Below are 27741 nucleotides of genomic sequence, written 5' to 3' on the forward strand. Positions count from 1 at the left end.
CCATGATCGACAGTCGCTTCAACCGCCTCCCCGATGACGTCTGAACTCGCGCATGATCGTGGAATACGATGTGCCGTGATTGGTCGTGGTCATACATGTAGTCTTGCCAGTCACCCGACCAAGACGCTGCAAGAGTTTATGACGCTGTGATCGTCAGATCTGACATGGTGACCATCGTCAAAAACAAAGATATCCTGTAGTCTGATCCCGGCATAAGTAAACTCATGGTACAGTTTTAAATGAAGGCTGGAAGCCTTGAGGGGGGTACAGGAGCTCGACCTGTTGGGGGAGGGGGCGAACCGGAGTACCGGTGAGTCTGTAGCTAGTGTGAGCCACGTGACTTCACCAAACAATTCAGCAAGCGTCAGCACGGAATTCACACACACGATGGCGAGTGCGGCAGCACAAACAAAATCAATAGTACACAGTGATCCACCGGGTAACAGGCAGGGAAACTCACGCTGTGAAACCGTCGTCGGAAAAGCACCAAACAGCCCAGAGGAGCAGACAGAAACCAGGAACGCTGAGGCAGAGGTTATTTCCGGGATTACGACGAGGCAGGTGAGTCAGAGACAGGCGAGGTCCGCAACGGGAGATCAGCCCAAGGAAGAGTGCTGGAGAGTCTCGCATGGGGGCGAAGAACAATCTGGAAATGACTGAGTGAATCGGGGAGGTTTAAATACTGGCTTGATGACTGATGAACTGCAGCTGTGAGCTCAGGTGGGTTGATGAGAGGGAGTGGCTGACTGGTGGGGAGAGGTGAGGGTGGAGTTGTGGGAGAATTCAGAGTGCAAAGTTGTTGTTGCACCTAGAGGATGTCATGCCAGTGACAACATCAGCAATGTGTCTCACGTATGGTATTACATCATATAACGTATATATTCGTGACTAAACGTAGTTTGGAGACTTTATCGGGGATTCCTCCCGGTGAAGGATGTTGCAGTGAGTGACGTTCTGTCGCCGGTCAGTCATGTAGTGTTAAAACCACGACAACTTCAAGACTCCCTATTACAGGACAGCAAGTTGTGTAGTGTGAACAGTACAGTGAGCTGACCACTTTGAAAGGTGTGTAGCGTGAACTTAGCTTGAGTAAAAGCTAATGTTGTGTGTTTGAGAGAGAGAGAATCAAATATTCAAATATTGATATTAATGTTATTGTGTATTTTGTATTTTGATGCTTTGGCAACATTTTTTTCTGAAACTTTCATGCCAATAAAGCCACCTTGAATTCAGAAAGAAGAGAGAGAGAGAGCGAGAGAGATAGAGAGAGGGAAGGAGGGAGAGAGAGACAGAGATTGAGAGGTTGGATTAGAACTGTTTTTCAATTTCCTGGGTGAGGCATCACAAACTCCTGAACACCCCAAGCCCTCCAGGAAGAGTGTCGGTTGTTGATCACAACTTTCGTAGTGGCCAAACGGCAGTACTGCAACATCTGTGTCAGTCACATGATGCCATTGGGCCCAAAAAGACTTTTTCCCATAGACTTACTGTACATTGGTAAAGAGATGTCTGTAACTCAGTGGATAATTTTTTTGAGGTGAATCAACTTCCCATTATGAACACTCTAATAGTCCTTATTTACATCATTAAGTTAAGTTGTAAAACGCACTAATAGCTGAATCCAGAGTTATTTCCCTTCCTCTGTTCATGTGAGTGAGATCCAGACCGAGGCTGGAGCGCCAAGCCGTGACGACGGCGTGACGTTGAGACCCCGTGACCGAGTCATGTGACCAAGCGGACCCTACTGCGCATGTTCCATGTGCCCAAGATCCGAGTACTTTTCCAGGTGGAAGTCGAGCCATTTAGGCTTCATGCTCCACTGAGACACTCTCATAGGAATGAACGAGGCCCCGCCTCCAACGCTGGATCCAGTTCTCTTTATACATCCATGGAACACCCACATGGGTAGCACGTGTAAAGCTGACTTTAGGGAGTCCATTGCATTGCCAGTATGAATAGCAATCAGCCCCACCCACCCTGGTGTGTGTGCTTGGAAAGGGCTACTTTTGGCTCTGTGGAAAGCAGAGCTCATGTTGATACTTTGTTATTCAGCCTCTCATTACACACTGGTTGGCACACACACACACACACACACACACCATGCACTCACCCCCAGTGAACACACTCTGACACAGACCCAAAAACACAAAGCATGATAAATATGCATTATTCTGTCCATGCCAAAGCACACAGCACTGGAAACACTGGGAATGCTGGGAACACTGGGCTCTGGTCTGAAGCTATCAAGACATAACTGGGCTGCTTCCATGGAGCCGACCTCAGCTGAAGCCAGAGGAAGTCCCTGATCTGATTGTAGGGGGGTCGGGGCTTCTCTGTGGTCTCTCTGTGCTTTACATACCTAGAATAAACAAATTCAGGTGGATCAGCAGCTCTAACGCCCGCTATTACACACAGTCCTGTTCGCTTTATTCTTGTGTATTATTGCTATTTTATTGTGTAACAAGCTAAAGATACTGATTCAAACTTTTCACAATAAATTATAATTTGCAGAAGTCTTATGCTAGCTTGCTAAACCGTTAGCCTCTGTTGACGTCGACAGTAATGTTAATATTGCTGCTGCTTAGCAACGGTGTTCTCACCACTTAACCACTTGAACGCCAAGCATATCCTGCACACGACTTCCCATGTTGTAAACACGAGCTCACGAGTTTCATTTGAAGGCACAAAATATGACAAATCTAATAAAGATTTTTTAACACCCACTCATATAGAGTCAGGAACAATCCCCGTGCAATGACCCTGTAACACTAAACATCCAATGTACCTGTAAATTATATAAATATATATATATATATATATATATATACAGGCCACGGTCTGAAATGACAACGGTCATCAAGTATGGCAATATGAAAGTTATAGACACATTCCAATTTAAATTATTTTTCTATTAATAAATAATAATGTTTACATAAAAATAGGCCCTCCTGCCTGCACATACCGAGGTGGTTGCTATGGAACATACACTAGCAGCTGGTATATTTGTCTTTTCATCACAGGCTAGTGTTATATTTGTTTCATTACTCTTTATTTACAGTATTGTATTTTGTCATTTATTGTGCAACCACTAAAAACTAAAATGACTTTGATAACAGCTTGTTCTAGGCTTGTCTTTTTCTGTTAGGTGGAGGTGTTGCTAGGCACGGCGAGGATGTTGCTCCTCTTTCTAAGGTCCCCGAATTTCTGTTGCCAGTCCACTTAGAGCCATCATTTCTCTGGTGTCCAGACCACCATTACATATTTTCTGAATCGTGGTGTTGCGGAGGCCGTGGTTAGGGCAGGGGTCTGCAACCTGCCGCTGTTTAACCCCTCACTGGCTCCATGGGGATTCTTAAAAACAATTAGTGGAAATGAATAACTGTTTTTCTGTTTACATTTTCATTTTCATTTATCATTGTTGTAGGTCTATGGTACGACGGTACGACGGAGTATTAGGGCCACATTTAGGAGAAAAAAAAAAATCGGAGATTTCGAGAATAAAGTCATAATATTACCAGAATAAAGTCATAATATTACTAGAATAAAGTCATAGGTTTACGAGAAAAAAAGTCATAGTATTATGAGAATATTAATTTTTTTATATTACAACTTTTTTTCTCGTAAAGTTATGACTATTTTCGTAATATTACGATTTTTTTTCTCGTAATATTATCACTTTATTCTGGAAATCTCAGATATTTTTTCCCTCAATGTGGCCCTAATACTGCGTAGTACATTTGCACTTTGGCCCTCACTGCATTAGACTTATATACTATATACTTAGACTATAAACTGTTTTACCTTCATCACAATAATTAGATGTTTTGTGACACCAGACAGATTTTTTATTTTTTTTTGCCTAAAATGTCTCTTTTCATAGTAAAGGTTGCTGACCCCTGGGTTAGGGGGTTCTAGCTCTGCATGTCGTTTAGCAGGTGTTTTTTTTTTCTGGAGATGGGCACTGCTCAGTGTCAGCTAAAACCACAACATCCCTCTATATTTCACCTGCTTGGCAGTAATGTTAGCTGATCAAACGAAGGTCCATGAACCGATGTTGATCCTAGTGTTAACTGTTCCTGCTTCAGCCTCCCGACCGTGATCAGAAGGACCGGGGAGACGCCGTAGTTTTGGTCTCCTGGGTCGGAGTCGATAACGTTACTCTCGCTGGAGTTACTGTTTCTGTATCTATACCTACTGTAGTTTTGGAAAATAATTAAAGTGTTGTTGTGGTATATATAAATCAGAGGCTGTGGGTGTCTCACCGCTCCAGGTAGCAATTAACGGAGAGCAGGGCAGATTTGTGACATGAGGCAACACATCAGGGCTGTCATACGGAGAGAAAGGTTGAGAGAAAGATGAACATGAACTGGCTGGTTTGTAAAATGTTCCTTCATTTCTGTCAACACCTTTTCAACTGAGTGAAATTCAACAAGTTAAACTCTAATGTAAGCCGAGTATGTGAGTGATTCATCGTGACAGTGACATTACGGTCAGTGGAATCCTTCTGAAGTGCTTTCCAGCTGGAACTGAGATGTAAATTTGTGCAGCGCAGATATGAAATAGTCAGAAACAGATTAGCAGAAAGATGTGTTTTCTTTTCAGCCTCTGACTTTCCAGTGAAAGATCAACCTTTATGAATAATTCCATTGAAATCCTGTTCAGGCTGGCGTTTTTTTTTTAAATTTATACCGAAGAAAGAAGTGTCATATCTGCCTCTTTACAACATAGTGATTGCTTAAAGGGGAGGACAATTAAAAGAGAGACACAAGGAGAGATGAAGCAGACACATAACCAGTGTGAAGGGCTTCAGTGGCTTACGAATGACCCTGAACTTTCAGCAGGTGTGATAAAGATTTTCTGTGTGAGTGATGAAACCGTTGCACCACGTTATTGCAGGTTTGGAGGTTTAGTTCTACAAAAATGTCATGCAAGCAGAGCTGCAGTGGAGGCAAGAGACTGTTACAGGTTAAGGTATATGTATTAGGATGTTAGCTGCAAACAAGTACAAGCTGGTCACTAATAAATGCTGCTAAAGACTGAGTATGGGTGAAGTGTTCTTTTGATAGAAAAAGGTTTAAAGGTCAGGTCTAGGGATGTCACGGTACCAGAAATCTAGTAGTCGATACCAATACCAGTGAATTTACACGATTCTCGATACCAATTCGGTACCAAAAAAACAATAAATTCAATGTAATTCAACACGCACTCCTTTATTAAAACATTTAAACATTACAAAAAACAGAGGCATGTAGCCTTTAAGTAATAAATAAAAAGAAACGTCTAACATTGCAAAACAGAACAATGGCATGTAACCTTCAAGTATTTAAAACAGACCATATTGTCTGGATGTCTGTCTTTGAGGTGCTAAATTGGAAGTATTTCCTCCTTTGGAAAGAAAAGTACGACGGCACCGTTACTACACCGCAGACTGGTTTTTACGAATCTATTGTAACGTTGCGCGTGGCTAACTTGTAGAAGAAGGGAGACTTGTAACGGTTCCTCTTTTGCACTCAACAGAGCCGGCTTTATTCCCTGCCACAGCTCACAAACTACCTGGAGTTGGAGGTGTGTCGAAAAATAATAACAACTGGCCGGTCGGTTGCTTGGCGTTTTCGCTCTCGTTCATAGCACGTAGCTTGGCTAACTAGCCAGCTGCCTTCTTTCACGTCTCGTGTTGTTATTTTTTTTCGGGATGTTACGGCGTTCTTCTTCTTCCTTCATTTCACGGCAGATGAGAACACTTGTAAGCGTATACTGCCCCCATTAGAGCCGGAAGAATCACATCTCCAGTACCTCTGCTCCGTTACCAAATGACCATTACAGGTATTTTTCGGTACCTTTGGTACTGAAGAAAACGAGTACCGTCACATTTTTAGAATTTTGGTACCGAGTTGGTACCAAAGTATCGATTCTTGTGACATCCCTAGTCAGGTCAGTAAGGCTGAGGAACGATCAACCCAGGCCAGTGTTTTCCAATGAAAATAGCTAGCAGCACTAGAGAGAAAGTCTCTAAATCTAGAGGGAAAGTCTCCAAGTCCTCCCTCCAAAGACACTCCTCCAAAATGATCATTAAAAACATTAACAACGAACACGGCTACTGTTAGTACTCACAGTTGTCAAGCTAGCAGCTGGTGGAAGACTCTGATGACGCGCAATGAGTGCACGGGCAGAGAGCCCGCACTTCTTACTTCTGACAGCCACAGATACCAGATTTATTTTATTTTCTTGCTGTTGGGATGTAATGAGAATTTCAACAAAAACTGTATTTGAATAGCATACTTGCCAACCACCGATTTTCCCGGGAGACTCCAGTTTTTCATTGCCCTCTCCCGGTTTCCTCCCGGGGTCACACTTCTCCCATTTTTCTCCCGTTTTTCACACATTTTTTACCTTTTCATTATTTCAACCTGTTTCTGGTGCTGTATAGCGTGTATAAGCCCAACTGGACGACAATACAGCTACACCAAATGTCCTTTCCCGGGGAATGGACCCCCAGATTCCCCACTTTTGTTTAGAAATCCTCCCTATTTGTAAGGTCTCAAGTTTGCAAGTATGTTGAACAGCACTACCAGCTGTACCTTTAAGCTACTATCAATTAAATCCAACACTTCCTGCAGTATGCTTCAAATAAAAAGACACACTGTTATATGCTGGCATGAATAGACCCAAAATGCAGCACACAGAACACATGAATCAAGTTAAGGTAAATCTATTAAATAACAAAATTAATTTTAATCCTATGCTGGGAGTGGGTAGGGGGCTGGTTGAAGGGGCTCGGGGGGTCCAGTCCTGGGGAGTTGATCCTAGTGTGGACAGACAGGGCACGAGGAGCGAATCTCCCACTCTCCTCTAGAGTTAAGCACAGGTAATGTTTGTGAGCTCAGTAAAGCTACTAAGAAGGGATAGCTGGAGAGTGGCAGGCAGGCAGGCAGAGCGAAGGCAGCAAGCAGACGTGGTGGATCTTGAACACAGGGGAAAAAAGGCAGGATTGATCAAGGCGACAGGTAACACCAAAAAAAACAAGTTCCAAAAGTTAAGTTGAGCGGAGGACGTCAATACCACAGACGATGACTGAACGATCTGTCAGATTGTGGAAGGAATCCCAGGGTTGATATACTGCAGAGGTTGTACATGATTGGAAGATCCTCATCAGGTGCGCCAGCGGCAACGTGCGAGAGGAGAAGGAGGAGGAAGGTAGCCACGCCAACCTGCACTTCCACACACAAAGACAGACAGGGGAGACAACACAGGAGACAAAAGGACAGAGAACACAGGGAGACACTGGGTGGGAGTCTGATATACAACACACACAGGTCGGAGGGATGGAATCAGATTGTTCTACATGTTCTCATTCCAACTCCCAACTCATCCTGATGCTTTGTCACGCCTCTTGGCTTCACTTTAGGTTTAGGCACCAAACCCCTTATGGCTGGTTCAGACTACACGATATCAGCCCGATTATAGCCCGACAGAGGGTGTCGGCTCGGATCGGGAGCGATAATGAATGTCGTGCGCGACAATCAATTGTTTTATCTTGTGTAGTGTGTCATAGCAGACGACAACCGGCACCGTGGACGCCTCACGACCTCTCGACAGAAAGTCTAGCTTCTTTGGCCTTCCATGATGTGTTCAGTCACGGCCGTGACTTTGACCAATAGGCATGCACAACTGGAAACAATAGCAAAGCGAAGAGGACCGATGTCTGTGCAGTGAGGTGGAATAGTGAAATGGAGGACAGATTTGTAGAGCTATGGCTACAACACATCAGCCTTTTTGAGGCTGATGTGTCATCAGTTTCCTCGAGGGATTACCACGACAGAGTGAAAAAAGAAAAGCTGGCGTCAAATAGCAGAGGCACTTCAGCAGCCCCGTGAGTAGGCTACTGCCATTAGCATTAAGCTCCCTTCCTGATGACATCATACACGTCATGAAAGACAACCAATGATGATTGGTCGAGGACCGAGATGTAGTTTGTAATGTCCCTCGGCCAAGTCACGACAAGAATTCATGACTTTCAGTCTCTCTCTAACCTGACATAGTGACCATTATTATTGGTCACAAAAATATTGTGTAGAAGATATTTTATGTCCCTCACTTTGGGCAGTGACTCATGAAATTTAACCTCTGCATTTAAAGCTGCAGTAGGCAACACATTTTTTGCATCATTGCGCAAATATTACATAATAACCTTTCAGCATATTGTAATTCAAGTGTTCTGAGAGAAAACTAGACTTCTGCTCCTCCTCATGGCTCTGTTTTCAGGCTTTAGAACATGTAGCCTGTGACGGGAGACTTTGACCAATCACAGGTAATTTCAGAGAGAGAGAGCGTTCCTATTGGCTGTTCTCCGGCTGGTGGGCGGAGCTTGGTATTTCCTCAGCAGATCTCAACATGTTTGCCGGGTCACAAACTTTCTCATTTTAAAGCTAAACAGTACACTACAAGATGATTCTGAGAACATCTGAGGAGAGAAATAGACATTACAGTAACAGAATATTGATTCATATTTGATCAGCGCTGCCTAGTTTGACCGTTTGATCGGAGTTTGTTAGTGATTGATAGCCGGCTCTCACAGGCGTCAGCTTGACGGCAGACTCCAGATCAGCTCTGACTGCTTGTTTTATTCCAGTCTGTGACATTTTGTAGATGCCGTTAGGAGCACCGGAGGACACCGGAGGACACAGAGGCACACGATTTTTTTCAGGTTACCTGTCTACTTCTACTGTCAGGATATAGTGACCGTTTTATAAAAATAACTTTTTTAATCATATTTGCTCCATTTCTACCCACTGCTGCTTTAATCCATCCTAAGCATTGTAGGAGCAGTGAGTTGCAGTAAATTACCTGAGGAGAAACGTGGGGTTCAGTGTCTCGCTCAGGGACACTACGACATACAGACAGTAGGAGCCAGGGACCGAACAGCCAACCTCGCGGTTAGAGGACGATCACTCTACCCACTGAGCTATAGCCATAAACATCATGAGAAATTTATAGAAAAATTGAACAATTGAAAAAAAAAAAAAAAAAAACATCCCAGTACTGGCCACACAGTTTGATTGACACGCTATGGGAGATGGTATTGATAGGGGGAGCCCTCTATTTGCCTTTGTCAGATTCTCTTCATCTGTCATCTGTCAGCTGTCAGCGTTCATCCTGCATTCGTTTCAAATGTCTACCAGTTGTCTATTCCCCCCATTTACTTCATCAGCTCATCCATTAATCTATGTTATATTAATGAATACATCCATCCGTCCATCCATCCATCCATCCAGACATGTGACAGAACTACATGTATTTTTTACTGATAGACTAGAGAGAGAATCACGCTGAAAAGGAAACTGAATCCACTTCCTCCAGGGCTGGAAGTGTGAAAAAAGTTTTCTTCTTATATTCAAACTAATCCCAGTCCCAGAGCTGTTGTAGATTTTTAAAACTCAATATGGTATTCCTACTGTAATACGCTTGTTATGACCGTCATTGTTAGTCATTTTCTTGACTGCTACCTGAAATATTAAATTAGCTATTTTTGCTTCACCAATAAATCTGTTCTGGTGCGTAACACCCACACCACTGCCTTCATCTGTTGCACAAGAATTAGTTTCCCTGAAGAAAGTTTTACCTTTTCTCAAGGAAGATTCTCATTTTATAAAGGCCATCTGAATTGAGCTGAGACATACGAGCAGATAAAAGAACAGAGGTACAGTAGAGGTACGGAGAAAGAGTAAAGGTAAGAAAGAGAGGCAGGTTGGAGGCTAACAGGAGAGGAGACAGATGAAGGGAAAACGGACATATTTTAACAATTCAAAGAGAGAAACAGGCCACTGTGAACATCAGAATCCAGGTGTCCTCATAGGTGATGGCTAAACTACGAACCAAGGATAGCAAAGAGAAGCTAGAGATCCATCTGCATAGTTCCTACTCACTGCTTTTAAAGGGTCAGCTCACCCAAGTAAAATGGAATTCCATGCACCTCCTTTTCCATGATTGGGGAGGAAGCATGGATGAACAGTGGAGTACAAGTACTGTAGTGTTGGGACTCACCATTTAAGGTGGGGACAAAGACGGTGAACTACCCATCCTTAACTCCACCCGTGGACTCAGTAACCATGGCTACTGAAGCCTATGACTCATTCACTCCTGCGTGTAAAAATGGATTCAACAAAAAGCAAAGGGACTTCCTTCGTCCCCTCTCTTTCTCTTCTCAGTTTGTGCTGCTGCTGAAGGGAGCAGATCTCTTTCCCCACTGCTCTCCCTGCAGACCAGAAACAGCTCTGCTCTGAATATGTCCTGTTACCAACAGACATAGAAACACAAGAACTTCTCCTAAAAAGGCCTGCCTGCCTTCCTAAGAGTCCTGCAAGTTTAGTGACAAGTTTAGCAACCGGGACTACAACGTAACTTTATAAGCACAGGAACAAAGCAAGTAGCGCCAAGCTGGAGAAACGAAGGAACAGATCAGTTTCCCTCCAATATGCAAAACTGGATTTGAACACAGCAAAGACTGCATCCTTTGACTGGAACCACAACTTTCCCAACCTGGCTCTTCTAACTTCAACAGATGGCACTGCCAGTTAACAAAAGAACCCTTTAGAATATAGCCGAGGTTTCCATTGAAGAAAATTGCCCAAATGATAAAGAAGCAGCTCAGATGGTCACAACCTGGCCAAATATATAAAAAGAGCCATTTGGGTGGAAGACGGCCCAATGTGGCCACACCATGCCCACCGTTAGATAAAGCAATTAATTTTACACTGTAACACTTTGATGAAAATTTACAGTGAGATTCCAACAGTTACCTACTGTATAATGCTTATACTGTATATTTCTGTGAGAGCAATGCATTCTGGGAGTCAGAACACTTGCTTTGCTCCCATGATCCCAACGGTCAAGTCTATCTTTTCACAGTAATCTACTGCTTGCCGCTGAGAATCTCTGGAAAATAAAGTAACAGCTATTCATTTTTTAAGTTTTCTGAATAATAATTAGTCAGAGCTGAAGTCCGATTTGGAATTATAACGTCTTCCATGTTGATACGTAACGTAAATACTGGTAGGTCACTTTAGTTTTACCAGATAAACATAAAGATACAAATGTAAAAGTCGCTGCTATTTCTTTCCGAGTTGACTGTTGAGCGTCACAGTTCAACAGTTCACTCTGGCAGCAGCAGCCTCCTTTTTGTCCAGTTGTCCAGACAGTTGAGGAGAGACAGCAGCTTGGATAAACGTTTTTTTTTATTTTCACCACCGCTAGTTCTGGAAGGTCCAGTGGATTCACTCTGTTCCATTTTGAACGTCAGACCAGACGAAGGGAAACTAGTAACATTACGTTACTTCATGGTAAGTAAAGTTATCACGTTGTATTAAGTTTTTGAACACCTTTGTTAACACAGCACATGTTCCTCCATGCGGTCGGTATGTACGTTAGCTAGATTAAGTTAGGTCGTTAGCTGTTCTTAGCTTAGTCAGCATTTCAGTACTCAATAGTATTACTAATAGGTAACACAAAACTAAAAGGGAGACGAGGCAGTATCTATCTTTTGTTTCCAGAATGTTCAATTGTCAATTTTACTGCCATGCATGTGGTACTAAATATGCCTTTGTTAGGCATATGAAAGTTCACCAAACACACGAAAACGTTTGTAACTGTTCATTTGGCAAAGTTTTAGCTTTAAAATGCCATGTATACAGAGATCACCAGGATCAGAGGGAGTCCAGCTTGAGGGAAGGATGTTCTGGCATAAAGACATTAACGTTAGACGTTTTATCATGCCACTTCGATTTTAAAATAATTTATTTAAAAGTGAAATTGATGACAACTATAGTTAAAGCATTGTTTAATTGTATTAACATTAAAGGGACTATTTGTAACTGTCAGAAATGTCTTGTTAACAGCGACACCTGTGGTCGTTAAGTCAACGAAAGTCAGCGTCCTGTTGCTCGCGCTTGTGCTCGCTCTACATAGACATGAACGAGCATCGCTCAAAACAGTGAGGCGACACACGTCAGCTAAAACCACAATATCACTCTATATTTCAGCTGCTTGGCAGTAATGTTTCACATTTCTCCATGAATCACTGCTGATCCTAGTGGTGGCTTTTCCTGCTTCAGCCTCTGGGTCGGTGCCGGGTCTGAAGCAGGAAGAGAAACGTTATTGCCTCCCGACTGCGCCCGCAGGGAGACACTGGCACCCGGTCGAAGACGATAACGTTTCTCTCTGCGGAGCCCTGTCACCTCACAAGACACGGAAAACCTCTGTTGGTCTGGAGGAGATGCAGCAGTGAGCGCGCATGAACGTAAGGTGGAGCGAGAACGCGTGCATTTTGTGAGTGAAGACAGCAGAGCAGCGGAGCAGTCTGAACAGCGCAGCCACACGCAAGCGCGCATATCGAGCGTGCGTATGCGAGCGAGCGCACATGGGATCCCGACCCGGTAGATTTATACCTGTAAAAAGTTACAAACAGTCCCTTTAACTTAGAACTGCATGCCTTTTTTGTCTCCTATATAGGTGTCGTACACAGCGGCGACAGGGAAGACATCCCTCACCCTTCCTGATAGCCCTCGGTTGATCATTCTAGGTAAGCACTAAGCCCCACGTTTCTACTTACACTGTACTAGTGCACATATGCAGAGTCTTTCTATTGAGCCTGTGGGCAGGCAGTCAGAAGGTGTGGAGCAGGCAGGAAGACGCTGCTCGCCGCTGGACTGGGAGTTCAGTTGTAGTGAGTTTCTATGGTTATGTCTTCCATATTGTATATAATACACACACCTTTACATTCTCATAAATAGATACTGATTCATAAACAGTTGTGCATACAGAAATGGATAAATAAATACATAGTTTGAGATAGTTAATAAATAGTTGACTATAATACATACACATTAGGCTATGGAATAATCATTTCTCTGATTCTTCTCTGATATGTAAATAGTTAGTTTGAGCTTTTCTCTCACTCTCTCCGGATTAGGGTGTTCCTATCGCTCTTAAATGTGTCAATGGTTTGTTTGATATTCCCGTGTCTTGTGAAGTGACGGGGCTCTGCAGAGAGAAACGTTATCGTCTCTGACCAAAACTCCCTGTTCCATCCGGCCGCGGTCGGAATCTGAGGCAGGAAAAGCCAACACTAGGATCAGCATTGATTCACGGAGAGACAAACATAAAGCATGAAAAAGAACGATTGTGGAACTTATAATAAGTCAGGTATTATTTATATTAACAGTATTTGGTGGTCTAATATTAGGTAAGAGGTGGTTTGACTCACTTTTGTGTCTTTTTGTTTTACCTTGCTATGCCTTGTAGAAGCTGTGTCGGGATCAACCCAGAGAGAGGGACAAAGGCACGACCAAGCAAGAAGAGCGGGAAAAGGGTCCATAAGAAAGTGACATCCCTGAATCCTCATGTGTGCACTCTCCTGTGGAAGCTCATGGATTTCGAGTGGAACTTTGTGTGAGTTTAACAATCACTTCCCAGAGTCTGTAGAGTCTGTGTCTCACTCATTAAAAAGGCAAGTTTTATTTGTAAGAGTTATTTCTGTATTTTTTATTTGATTCTATTTACAATGTCCAACCTGGCATTATTTCTACATTTAATATTGAAGATGTTTAGCCAGCACACAGTATTGTTCAACAGGATGGTTCTGTCTAGTGAACCCCCAGTGTAACAAGGGAGGCTATTTCATATTGAAACAGAAAAGTTACGGTAATTACTCAGTCCATAGAGAACACTCACTCAGATATTCATACACAGTCAAATACACACCTACACACTCACTCAGTCAGATACATACACACACACACACACACACACACACACTGTGTTTCTCACTCACTACTCTTCACACTCATTTTATTTGTAAGGGCTTGAGTATTTGAACGTTTTATTTGGATGTTGTTTTCTGTCAAACTCAGGGTTTATTATAATAAACAAGAATAATATGAATATGCCATGTTGTTGCGTTTATTGTTCTAAATTGGTATTTTCCATTTGCTTGTTGCTTAAAATACTGTAATTTGTGGAATTATTACAGGAAATTATTGGACATTTTGATTACAACAAGTTGCTGTAATATCTCCGATACAGTAGAGATACTTTAAATTGTACAGTATCGTGCTGGTGAAACTGCTACCAGTAAATTACTGTATTATTTGGAATTATTACAGCAAATTACTGTATGCTTTGATTACAGTAAGCTGCTGTATTCTTTGATACAGTAGAGATACTGTAAATTGTACAGTAACTTACTGGCAAAACCGCTGCCAGTATTTTACTGTAATTTTACAGTAAAAGGTTTTACAGTGTAGCTACAACATAAAAATACTGTTTACAAGTCGATGTAGCCATAATGATGATAATACAATAAAACAATATATTCATAATTTCACTGTTAAAGGAGCCATTCTTTATAATAAGCACTTTTGCTTTTGTTACTTGAACTTCAATTTCCTTATAATACCTTTGTACTTTCACTTAAAGGATGAGGCTGATAAGGCAGTCAAATCCCCTAAAAAGACCCAAACCTAAACAACACGTTCTCTCTCCCAGCTCGTCAAATACCGCCGCTTGGTCAGTGCCCTTGCATTACTTTTGGATGGACCTGGGATGGCGTATCAATATATGCTCATTATCATGCATAGTGTCTTTTCCGTTTTCTCAGGAAGTTAGGTTTAGACAACACAACCACTTAGTTAGGGTTAGGAAACGGTCTTGGTTGACGTTAACTTCACTGAGTAGCGACTCACGTCACATCAAGTCAACATTACTTTTACTTCCCATGGGCCCAACAAACACGATGCTTTCATCCAGGAGACCGCTGTTCATGTCCCGTGTGTTAAGTTTCACTTTCATGTCACAATCAGCTGATTGTACGTTTCTCATGTTCACAACGTCGTCACATTTTCACTGTACAAACGTATTTTCAGCCCAACTATGTTGTTCTTTCCATAACCTAACTATAGTGGTTTTGTCAGCTAAACCTAAACAAGTGTTTTTGTTTAATTCACAACATTATGCATGTGTTACTGCGGGTGAAAAGTGATGCCAAAGGGTCAGTATGTGACGAGTTGGGATGAGAATGTGTGGTCAATACTATCCCTACCCTGTCTGTGGCTCTCAGCTCCAAGTCCATTGGTTCCTACTGAAGACGTAAAAAGTAGGTTCCTAAAACAGCGAGTTGCTGTAGTTTTTATCAAACGTTACTCAAACACATTTGATGCTCTGGTTAATATTTTGTGGCTTTCAGGATTTGAATTAGTCACTTTCTATAGGAACTTTTCTCACTTGATAACACTGACCAGAATCTGTACAAACAGGCTCTGCAGGGTCTCAGTATTAGGTCCATGTTTTTGGACTAAATTGTTTTTTGTAGCAGTAAATTATACTTTAGAGACACATAGGGAGTTGACAGTGCTAATCGCTGAACCACAGTGCTGCCTCCCAGTCAGTTCTGTCAGGGTGATAAAGGTCAAAGCTTCAAGTCTATTATGAAACAATGCAAATCCATTTGGCCGGACCATCTGCATTGTCTGCATCTCTTCTCTTCAGCGGTGCGGTGACAGAGGGGGCGGGGACGGTGGTTACAGACAGACAGACAGACAGACAGACACATTGAGCAGATGGCTCACACACTACCCGCTTCCAATTAATCTCTGGTTCTCACTGCAACTCTTCTTAACCTGCACTCGCTGGCCCAATCATCGAGCTACACCAAACCCATATGGCTGGGAAACTCGCACAGGTGGCAGTTCATCCCTGGCACGCTGCCACAGCAACATACTAACACAGCCAACACACACACACACACACATACACGTGTTCCCATGAGGAAGAAGTATTAAAAAAACTTGCTTTCTTTCCTTGTGTATGACTTACACAGAATTGAACAAAACACCAGATAGCACCTATTTTGCAGTAGTTAAAGTTCTATGGAGACGTTACTGATTATTTTGGCTCTACATTTGTATTATAATTCTATCTTGTCTAAAAATGTTTAGCATTAAAAAAAGATAACCCTCCACCAGCGGATAAAGAGACAGCACCTGTCGTAATGAACAACACAGTCAAGTAAAGATAACTTGATTTATATTAGGGATGTACCCTAATCCGTTATTGGGGAAAGCACAAATAATGCGATGGAAACTGATTGCTGTTATTGGGAAGGGGGGGCCGGGGGGGAGGGCATGTCATTCATGGCTTGAATGACATGTCCGTGAATCAGTTATGTTCTTCAAATCGATTCACATCATTGTGGATGGCCACAACAAACGACTTACATTTCCCTCTATATGACATCATTCTATTCCGCTCTATATGATGATATTGTATTCCACTCTATATAAAAGCATTTAAATCAGCACTTTATAATAACATTATATTCCACTTTGTATGACATCATTCTATTCCGCTTCATTCTAAATTAATTTATAACCTGGACTTCCTCTGTCTCACTGAAACCTGGCACAAACCCCTGGACTATTTCTCACTTAACCAAACCACAGCCACTGGATTCACCTACACTGACCAACCTCATCCTGGTGTTGCTGCCGTTTACAGGAAGGACATTAAAACAACCACCATCTCCATTCCTGCCACTCATTCCTTTGAACACCTTGCCTTCAAACTCTCTGGTCCCACTCCCTTGGTCACTGCCATTATCTACCACCCCCCCCCCACTCCCCCACCCCAAGCCAAACCCATCCTTTTCTCAGATTTTTCTGATCTGACCCAGCTATGTGCCATTTCACCCTCCGTTCTCCTCCTGGGGGATTTTCATTTCCACATCGATGACACTGACTGCAAACCTGCCACAGAATTCCTGGAACTGCTACAATGCTTCAACTTCACACAGCACATCAACTTCCCCTCTCACAGCCGCGGTCACATCCTGGATTTAGTCTGCTCCACTGGTCTCACAATACACCACCTCTCCAGCCTTGTTACGGCTCGGGCCGTATATTGAAATGTATTTGTATTTGTGTCAGAGTGAGTGTCTCTCCATCTTGTGAGGATCTTTGTGTGACTGTGTTTTGTGTGAGAGTGAGTGTCTTTGTGTGGTGAGGATCTTTGATTTCCTATTTAGGTGTTCGCTCTCTGATTGGGTGCGGTCTGGGCTGTGTCGGCTGCTGATTGGTCCCTCCATCATCCAGGCAGTTTAAAATGCTCTGATGCCCAACAGTCTGACAGCAGTCCGCAGCAGTCCGCTGACAGCTAACTGACAGCAGCCTCATTCTGGCCTCGGCCTCATTCCGTCCTCGGCCTCCAAACCTTTGTGGTTAAACTTGTAACTTAGTGTGGATGTAGTAGCCTTAGTGCTCTAGTGGTTGTTGTGAGATTGAATGACTTGTAAGAGTCTTTTTCTTTGTTTTAAAAACTAGTAAATTGTTTGGTAGGGGTGAATTGCCGTTTTTCTTTTATTAACTTTTCTCCTGTTTATCTGCTGTCTCCTAGGGAGCCAGATTTAGTAACTGGATTTTTGTTTGCTTGATTATTTTGTTTAAGGTTAGTCAGGGTGTAAAAAGATAGATTTAGTTTGTTTGGCCTTAGTTCACCCTGAATTATAGTGTCTCATTGTTTGTGAAATTCCGCTGGTAATAAATCTTTTTTTACTTAACTCAAAATCTAGCCCTGAGATGGTGGTTTGGGGACCGGGGAGGGAATATCCTTCATATTTTTATGTTGCGCTCCGACTCCCCTAGACAGGAGCGTAACAAGCCTCAATTTCAACATTTCTGACCACCTGGCAATCACTATGGACATCCACATCCCTATCTCCATCCCAAAAGAAAAACGCACAATCTCCTTCAGAAACCTTAAATCTATCTCCCCCTCAGCTCTCTCTTCCTCCCTCTTTAGTAAACTGTCTGCCTCCCCTCCCCCGCTGTCTAATAATCCCTCCGACCTCACCAACTATTATAATGACACACTCTCCTCCTGTCTTGATCAGCTGGCTCCCATTAAAACCAAAACTGTCTCATTCACACACTCAGCTCCCTGGTGCACTCCTCCACCAAATGAAATGCTGTAAGCGCCAGCTTGAAAGACTCTCCAAGAAAACCGGATTAACAGTCCATCACCAAGCCTACACAGACTACCTTCAAGAATACACAGACGCTCTCTCCACAGCCCGTCCACCTACTACTCTCACCTCATTTACTCTGGCTCCACAAACCCCAGGACTCTCTTCTCCACCATCAACAAACTTCTCAAACCCAGTGAAAACATCTCTAGTTCCTTCACAGCCAACAAGTGCAGCGCTTTCCTCTCATTCTTCAAAACAAAAATCGACACCATCAACAGCAACCTGACCACCTCCCCCGCCCTCTCCACCGCCCCACCTGCTTCCCCCCCTTGTACCACCCAGCACCTGTCTCAGTTCTCTACTTGTGTTCTGGACCCCGTCCCATCCAATGTTGTCAAGGACTGTCTCCCAGCTATCTCCCCACTCATTACACACATCATCAACTCCTCCTTCAGTTCTGGTTCAGTCCCCCAAGCACTCAAACTGGCTGCCGTCACCCCCATCCTCAAAAAACCTGGACTCAACCCATGTCATGACTAATTTCCGGCCCATCTCCAATCTCCCATTTCTGTCTAAAATACTGGAACGTGCTGTCGCCTCACAACTGAAAACACACCTCATCTCCAACGACCTGTACGAACCATTGCAATTTGGTTTCCGCTCACAACACAGCACAGAAACAGCACTCCTCAAAGTCACCAACAACCTCCTCCTCTCCTCAGACTCTGGTCACCTCAACATCCTCATCCTCCTCGACCTCACTGCAGCTTTTGACACTATCAACCACACCATTCTTCTCTCCCACATTGAATCCTCCCTCAACATCACCGGACTGCCCTCTCCTGGCTAAAGTCATATCTCACAAACCGACAACAATTCATCAACAACTGCACCTCCTCCCCCGCTCCTCTGTCCCAAGGCGTCCCCCAGGGTACGGTGCTTGGCCCCCTTCTGTTTATCCTCTACCTGGTTCCCCTTGGTAACATCGTACACCGCTATGGCCTCCACTTCCACTGCTACGCCGACGACGTCCAGCTCTATATCTCTACAAAATCCATCACCACCGCTACACACTCCACTCTGTCCAACTGCCTCACTGAAATTAAATCATGGATGCAAATCAACTTTCTCAAACTCAACTGTGACAAATCAGATATGATCATCATCGGTCCCAAATCCCATAACCAAAACCACTCACAACTTCTGCCTCACCATCGACAACTCCACTCTGTCCCCCTCCCCTCACATCTGCAACCTCGGAGTCATTTTCGACAGCCACCTCTCCTTCGAACACCAGATCAACCACATCACCAGGACTGCCTTTTTCCAACTCAAAAACATAGCTCATCTCCGCCCATCACTCTCCTTCTCTGCTGCCAAAACTCTGATCCACGCTTTCATCACTTCCAGAATCCCACTACTGCAACAGCATTCTTTACAGCTCACCATCCAAAGTCCTCAATAAACTCCAGTACATCCAAAACTCTGCTGCCCGTCTGCTCACCCATTCCCGGTCCCGTGATCACATCAACCCCCGTCCTCCAGAACCTCCACTGGCTCCCTGTCCCACAACGCATCCAGTTCAAACTCCTCCTTCTCACTCACAAAGCCCTCCATAACCAGGCCCCCTCTTACCTCACAGACCTGCTCCACCATCACACTCCTTCCCGCTCCCTCCACTCCTCCGATGCCAACCACCTGTCCGCACTACTCAGAACCAAGCACCGGGCCTGGGGCGACAGAGCATTTGCCATAGCCGCCCCCTCCCTCTGGAACTCACTCCCCAAACACATCAGAGACTGCACCAACCTGTCCACATTCTAATCACAAATCAAAACTCACCTTTTTAGAACTGCTTTTAATGTGTGATTAATATTGTGTTTTATATTTTTTTTTTATGATGTCCTTGTTTTATGATCATTTTAGCTGTGTAAAGTGTCTTTATTATTATTATTATTATTATATTCCACTCTATATGACATCATTTTATTTTACTCTATATGACATCATTCTATTCCACCCTATATGATGCTATTGTATTCCACTCCATATCAAAGCATTTAAATCAGCACTTTATGATATTATATTCCTCCTTGTATGACATTATTCTATTCCGCCCTATTTGGCATAATTCTATTCCTCTCTGTATAATGGTATTCTATTCCGCTCTATATGACATAGCTCTATTCCACTCTGTATAATGGTATTCTATTCCGCTCTATATGACATAGCTCTATTCCACTCTGTATAATGGTATTCTATTCCGCTCTATATGACAAAATTATATTCCGCTCAATATGACATCATTCTATTCCTCTCTATATGATGCTATTGTATTCCACTGTATATCAAAGCATTTTAATCAGCACATTATGATGACCTTCTATTCCACTCAATATGACATCATCATTAAAACAGTAAACACTAAACATGAATGAACGATGATGATTTATATGCTACGATTCTGGTAGTTTTGGTTTTGTTTGTTGGCTCTTTTTGTGTTTGCTCTCTCTCTCTCTCCCCCCCACCCTCCTCCCGTCTCTCTTTTTCTCCTGGCAGGTCATGTGTGTGGAAGGGGGTGTGGCTGGTTCCTCCCAGGGTAGCAACGAGGCCCACCGGGTTTTCATCAGATGATCAATCTCTCCATAAAAGCCTGGTCTTCATTCCACTACTCTGCCAGATAATTCCGTGTCGTTTGGTAGTGCGTCACATACCTTCTCTAGTGTTTTTGTTACCATCAGTGTAGTGTTGGACCCAAACACAGACAATGGCGGAAGTTGAACAAAAAAGGCTTTATTGCCAAAACAGCATGGATGGTGGCAGAATGAATGAATGAGCAGGCTGGAATGAGCAAAGCAGGCAGGCAGGCAGGCGGTGATCCTAGGCACAGAAAACACACAGGATTAGAAAAACACAAACAAGGTCAAAAACTATGAAGAAGATTTTCAAAAGTACACACAACAAGGCCGAGGCGAAACTACCACTTGGGTTGAGACAACAATCTGGCGTTGAATGACTGAAGAGCCGGAGTATTTATGCTCAGGTGGATGATGAGATGATTTGCAGCTGCGCAGGTTGCTCAGGTGGGTTGATTGCCTCAGTGAGGGAGAGAGAGAGAGTCTGCCGGTTAAAAACTCACACACCCACATAGACAGCCAGACACGCACACACTACACAGACAGGGAACTGGGCACAAAGGGAAAAAGACACTAGGAAGGCTGAGTTCATGGATGGAGTCATGAACGGAATCATAACAGTTTTTGCATATTGCTATTTTTCTAGTGTTTCTCGTGACATCCTGACTTACCTGTGTTTTTCCTGTGCTCTGGTTTCCTGTGTGCCTTGTTGCTGAGATATTCCATGTGCTCAGTCCTCGTGTTCATTCTCTCCTCGCTGCGACCCGGCCAGCTCCCTGCCTCCCTGCCTGCTTTTTTTCCCTCTCGGTTGGAAAATAAACTCTGTTTTTATTTTTAACTTACCTGAGTCCGTCTCTGCTTTGGGGTCCAAACAAAACTAAAACCTAACATTTTAGTTTACTTATATATTCAGAGAATGCTCCCAAGAGGAATAAACGCTTTTGGTTGGTGGGTGAAAACAATGAACTGTACCCCACTGGTGGCAGGAACAACTGAATCAGTAAAATGTTTGGTGTGTGGTCTCTATAGAAACATTTTAACATTAGGTTTGCAACTATTATAACATCTAGTACATCTAATACAAATGAGGTCTGTTTTAACACACTCAAAACCAAGCTATTTCTGGAAGTGAGAAGCTGCCAGAGTACAAAGATAAACTATGAAAGATACACCAGAAAAATAAGAGTTCATTATTTATGATTGAAGAAGGCATGGTGTATACCGGAAGTCACGTTAAACCGGGAAATGTTGTATTTTCTAACCAAATATTCGTTGGCAATGCAAGTTATGTGCCTTCAAAGCATCACATTGATTTAATATTGTAATTAATTATTAAATATATTTCCATATCATATTCCATAATGTTTATTAACTGTCTGAACAATACCCCCTTATCCAAACCTTAACCTAAACCTAACCTTATCCTAACCCTTAACCAAGTCCTCATCCTAAAATATAATGATTTACATTATGGGGACGTGCATTTTGTCCCCATTTGGAAGGCGAGTCCCCATAATGTGACCGCGTAAACAGGTTTATATATTATATATTATTCTATAGATGCATGTTTTGTAATTATATTCATAACTCTTCTTGTCCCACTTGCATGCCATTTACCTCAGCAACATAAAGGGTTATGCCCAGAACCATCTGTGAAAGGTTCCACCCAGGAACCTCTCTGGAGGTTCTATCTATAACTTTTCCATCTTTTAAGGATGCTAACAAGAACCCACAGGGGGTTCTACTGAGAAACCTTTTATATTCCAAGGGTTTCATGTAGACCCATCCAGGAGGTTCTACAGAGAACGGGTTAAATCTAGAACCCACCAAGGGGTTCTACAGAGAACCCTTTTATGTTTCAAAGATTTTATCTAGAACATCCCAGGGAGTTCTACTGAGAACCCTTTTATGTTTCAAGGATTTCATCCAGAACATCCCAGGGGGTTCTACTGAGAACGCTTTTATGTCACAAGGGTTTCATATGGAACCCACCCAGAGGGTTCTACAGAGAATGGGTTAAATCTAGAACCCACCAAGGGGTTCTACAGAGAACTCTTTTATGCTTCAAGGATTTTATCTAGAACATCCCAGAGGGTTCTACTGATAACCCTTTTATGTTTCGAGGGTTTCATATAGAACCCACTGAGGGTGTTCTACTGTGAACCCTTTTTTATTTCAAGGGTTTCATCTAGAACCCACCCAGGGGGTTCTACTTAGAACCCTTTTATATTCCAAGGGGAGAGCATGGGTAGTTTTCTACACAGCAGCATGGCAGCAGAAGAAAAGGTTTAGCTCACTGAGGCTGTTTCTGCTTGTTCCATTCCTTTCTTGCAGAAACTGAAAACCAAAGTTTTCTTGTGAAGCAGTAGCAGTAGGAAATGTTTGGTGTGTATTAGTATTAGATTGCTACACATGGAGACCAGAGAATAGTGGCACTGATGTCAATCAGATAAAATGATAAACAATGAAGTACATGCTGTATTATTCCTTTAAATTACTGGTGCATGGGCAACCTGAATTCAGTACAGGAATATAACTAACTACAACTAAAAAGTATAGAACTTTTTTCAGATAGTGTACTTGACAGAATCATATTTAACAAGAAGTCATCTTCCATCCAGCTGCTGCATCAGTTGTGATCAGTCTGTTTTTATTCACATCTTCCCACATGCACATCATACTTTACTTCATTTCAGCTGATGAGTTACTGATGGCTTGACTCTGTTGAGTGGGTGTGAAGATGTCATTCTCTGCTAGCGATGTGTGTACAGGCGGCACTGGCTAGTTTGAGAAGAAACCCAAATATAGAGCTTCACACACAGGATCATACACCCACCCACACACACACACACACACACACACACACACACACACACACACACACACCTAGCAAGCGTCTGTCTGTGTTCCCAGCATGCTCATGTGCTCAGCTGATTGATCACACAATAGAGAAGGATCACATAGTTGGGCCTTCTTCACACAGCTGATCGCAGGGCACAACATAAAGGAACATCAGTGTGTGTGTGCGTGTGTGTGTGTGTGTGTGTGTGTGGATACAGAAACTGTGTGATCAGAAAATGGTTTATGTTGGTTATTTTATGTTGTTGGGGTGTGTAAATACACCCAGAGAGAAGCCAGTGTTTGCCAGATGATCAGAGGAGAAGGGATGATGCAGGACGACGACGGAGGAAAACTAGATGAATGAGGGAGATGAAGCAGTTGGAAGATGAAATTTAAAGACAACAGGAAACATAAACCTCATATGGCACAATCAGGAGCATATCAAGTACCCATAAGGAGGATATAAGATCAGTTTGTCAGCAGTGCTGGCAGCTGACACCTGAGGATTCAAGTTGATAGACTAATGAAATATATATTTTTGTGATAATCAGAAGGGCAAATATAAACAACAAATTGTGTGTATTGTTCCAGTGGTCTTTCTAGATTCTTTCCAGCAGTTAAAGTCAAGTTTCTATCAGAAAGTAGCGCACATTTGAATGAAACTACAGGCAATCAGCAAAAGACAATGCAAATCAAAGCATGTTTCCATTCACTACTGTTGTACCAATACCGATACAACATCTATTTTTTTAAATCTCTTTCTTTCTCTGTCTCTTCTTCAAACTATGACGCTTCTAGGTACCCTCAGTTTTGGACATGTCAGGGACGGCGCCAGTTTCAGATTGTTACACAGATAGTGTCTTTTCAAATTAAACTTCCAATGTAGGTTTACTTTAGGTTGATTTAGTTAGGTTAGGTAAGTATGCACGTTCTGTATCAAAACTATTATTTTACTACAGTAAAATAAGTCAATATTGTCTTGTTTTCACATGGGACACAAACAGCTGTCTCCTGGGTGAAAGTCCTGTGTTTCTTTGACTCAACCATCCATCCTGACCTCCTCCCTATATGCAGATGTCCTCGCTCTTTATACTACGTCAGTTGCTCTGAGCATCTAATAATAACTTGGCTGGGTTTACATTGGAGTTAGATGAAAGCCTGGTGCGTCTCATACAGACACTAAAGCGCGGTGGTTCTCACGCTTTGGGGTGCAGAGGCATGACAGGTGGGGCGTGTATGACCCGTGGAAAATGTGATGCGCAATTAATGTTTTAATGTCAAAATCTTTTTCACAGTGGAACAGTAAAAAAATCTGCTCTTTATCCATCCATGGTAGCCATACTTTCCAACTGTCCAATGTTTCTTAGTTACACAGACTTAGTTTCCTGCATTCTGGTGACTTTTAAAGAATGAAAGTGACAAAATAATAAGTACACTGCAACAGCATTTTTAACCTTAAATACTTTAATATTACTTTTAATTCGCAGTAAAGAAAACTGAATAATTCACCCCTCTGGTGTGAACTTGTGAGACTCTCTGGTATGAACTAATGTTCATCAGTTTTCAGTCATTCATTCATCTTTTGCTCCTGCTTGAGTATTTCTTTCTCTTAGTATTCTCCATTTCTCTCTCCTTCTCTCACTCATTGGAAGCCCGTTCAGAAACAACGTGACAACGGCACCACTGTGCTTTGAAACCTGTTATTTCCAATGGCTAGCGCCACGCCACGACAGCTTTGCTATGATGCAGCTCAGACTGCGCCACGGTGTAGCGAGCAGCTCTCCTCCTGCCGGGAAAAATACATTTGGTGTAGCTCTGTTGTCATCCGGGTGGAAACAGCAGGGATTATACATATACAGTACAGTGCCAAAGACAGGTTGAGATAAGTGAAAGGGAAAAAAAAGGTGTGAAAAACTGCCATAAATCAGGAGAAATGCGGGCGAATTGTGACCCCGGGAGGAAACCTGGAGAGGGCGATGAAAAACAGAAGTCTCCCAGGAAAATCAGGAGGGTTGGCAATAATGATGGTAGCAGTGGTGTTCATTCAGACAGGTAGTCTGTAGGTTTACAGAATGGACAGATATTTGACAGGGACAAGAAAGAAAAACAGACGATGCTTCGGAGACGAACAAGACAACGTGCTCATCTGAAGGTAACGAAGTAGGACTGCACCGAGTAGTCACCGCGGGCGTGAGAATATTTCTTCCCCCAAAGTGGGGAATAACAGAAAAAGCTTGAGAACCACTGCACTAAAGGGTGCCTCAGTGCGTTGGTATCAGACACTGAGGGCCGCTGACCAAGCGTCGGCATTTGATGCGTTGGGAGTGAGAAGGGGTTGGATGTAGAACAAGATGGTGATGACGATATAATAACTGGCTGGCTGCTTTGGATAGCCCACCTGCCGTACATCTTCATCCAACTCAGCCTCATTGGGACAAACTAAAGAGGAAGATCATCAATATTTTAAATTTTAACGTTTCATTGTTGTGACTTTGAATTTGGACTTAAAAAGGCTCAGCGATAACCAAGTTTCAACAATAAAAGATCCTTGGGTTCCCAGGACATTCGTCGGAGACTGCGGGAAGAAAAGAAAGAAAAGAAAAGAGAGAGTAGTTATGTAAGAGACAGAAGGAGCAGATAGAAGTGCAGCGCTTCTCTCCAGAGATCCTTCTCTTTCCTCCTCGTCCAGCTCCATTAGCGGCTCATCAGAGCCGAGGTCGTAATTAAAGATGACCAGGTGCGGCTGATGGCAAGTACACCTAAGCCCGTGAGAGAGCGGGAGGATGGAGGGATGGCTGGGAAAGAGACACACACTGACAGACGATGAAGAGAGAGACAGGAGGTGGGAATTCAAATTCTAAAAAGCCTTATTACAATTTGAATAACACTACACATCACAGTCAAACCTCCTCAACAAGCACAAAATCGTGCTTGATAATGAAGCCCCAGAGAGATGGAGGCCGAGTCTTCTGAATACCTTCAGAAAAAAAAAAAGGATTTCTGAGAATGAGCACGAGGTTAGCCTTGTTAGAGCCTACAAGGTTTTGTCGTTCATTTGACAGTGTTTGAAAAGCCACTTTTATGCTACAAAGAAATCACATTTTGATGGAAATGTGGGCTACGGTAATGAGTTTGTCGTTGTATTTTAGGAATGGGAGTGTAAATGAAATGCGACACAACATCATTATACATATTCATGAAGGCAGCCCTCACTGAAAAGCCTCTTCACGGAAAGCATATTCCTCATTTATTTCACATCATAGTTTTATCATATTTGCAACTGATGGTGCTAAATTGAAGAGTTTTGTGCAGAAAAAAAATGAATAATTACCTTGATCTCTCTGCCAGTCAACTCAAAGCTCATATGAAGAAATGCAGATGGACAATGTTTTATCATCTGATACTGCCAGTATGCTATGTCTTCAAACATCCAGTAAGTCAGCAGAGTATTTTGTGAACATAGGTGTTTCCTTGGCTTGTGTAACGCGTCACGGTACAATCAGCTGTTCGCTCGTGTCCCGTGTTCACAACGTTCAGTGTCATTTTCAACGTACAAACCCAGTAGTTATTTCCTAAACCTAACTATAATGGTTTTGATGCCGAAACTAAAATGACGCATCGGGGCGTGTGTGACGAGTCGGGATGAGAACGTGTTGGTTTTCCGTACTTGTGTCACATTCTTCACATATGTATTTTACTTATTATATATACTTATTTTAAGCCCAACCATGATGTTTATCCTAAACCTAAGGGGTTTCGTTGCCTGAACGTAACAACATGGTGTGGAATGACATGAGAAAACCTAAAATGCGTTGTCATGACACTGTCGGGATGCTCACAGCAGTTCACAACAGTATTAAGCTTTGTGAGCCGCAGTGAGTGCTTTGTGACATTTTTCCCCCTGGGTTTTACCTCTTAAATTACGTGTCCACAAGTATTTATCGCGAGGGATTGCCTCGCTTCCCAGCATTGGACGCTTGATGGGCCGCCACTAGACGCAGGGCACTCGGCACCTGATTGGATGAACGCTTTCCCTCCGTGGGCTGCTGCTCCCAGCTTTCAAACCGGAACCAACACGGCGGCTTGTTTGGAAACTTTCTTCTCTTATATCATAAAAGTAGTTCACCGAAACGTGTTTCTGAAAACATTCTGTGAGAAATAATCCATGCAGTTGTTAAATCTGTCTTTACTTTGGACCGACAATGCTGAGTTTATACGTTTCTACGGAGAATCCAGAGTCAGCTAGTCACGCCG

The sequence above is a fragment of the Sebastes umbrosus genome, chromosome 21 (assembly GCF_015220745.1).
Source record: "Sebastes umbrosus isolate fSebUmb1 chromosome 21, fSebUmb1.pri, whole genome shotgun sequence".
In the NCBI taxonomy this organism is placed as follows: Eukaryota; Metazoa; Chordata; class Actinopteri; order Perciformes; family Sebastidae; genus Sebastes; species Sebastes umbrosus.